Source organism: Octopus bimaculoides, chromosome 10 (genome assembly GCF_001194135.2).
Source record: "Octopus bimaculoides isolate UCB-OBI-ISO-001 chromosome 10, ASM119413v2, whole genome shotgun sequence".
Taxonomy (NCBI): domain Eukaryota; kingdom Metazoa; phylum Mollusca; class Cephalopoda; order Octopoda; family Octopodidae; genus Octopus; species Octopus bimaculoides.
In genome coordinates this window covers 53501635-53502386 of record NC_068990.1, presented here as the reverse complement: position 1 = coordinate 53502386, position 752 = coordinate 53501635, and positions in this window count along the sequence as shown.

Sequence of the window (752 nt, the reverse complement as noted above, 5' to 3'; positions counted from 1 at the left end):
TATATATATATATATATATATATATATATTTTGAATTACTCATAGAAAATGTATCGTTAGAAAATGGCAGAATTGTTAGAGTGCCATACTTTGTTGTATACAGTCGTGTCTATTAATGTTCTGCGTTCAAATCCTTCTTGGGTTAAACTTTGCCATTCAGCTTTCCAGATTCACTAAAATAGGTACCAATCAAGTGCTAGTTTCAATATAAACGACTATACCTTTGATAGCTTTGAAAGCGGTGCAGTAATATGGGTGCAGTCTAATATCTGAAAACAACAAAAAGAAGAAAAACAATATTCCAATATTGTGTTGGAACGTCAAAGCAGAATGTTTGTTTTTGAAGGGGGAAGACTATGTAAACTATCAGGTCATCCTATAAGTTCTGTCCGATTTTACCCTTTTCAAAATTGAATGACATTTAATAGTATTTTAGAATGCCTAATGGAATTAAAAATTATTTTTATGCATTAATAGAATTAAAATTTCTTTGATTAAAACCCTTTCTAACATGGAAGTATCCAAAGAGCATTTAAGGCATATAATGCTTTATGAGTACAAAAAAGGAAACTGCAGCCGAAGCGACTCAAAACATAAACTCAGTTTATGGGAGAGAATGCTTGAATGAAAGAACTTGCAGAAGATGGTTTGCAAAATTTAGAAATGGAGATTTCAGCCTTGAAGATGGAGATCGAACAGGACGTCCAGTTGAGTTTGATGATAATCTCTTTGAGGCATTACTTGAAGAAAAT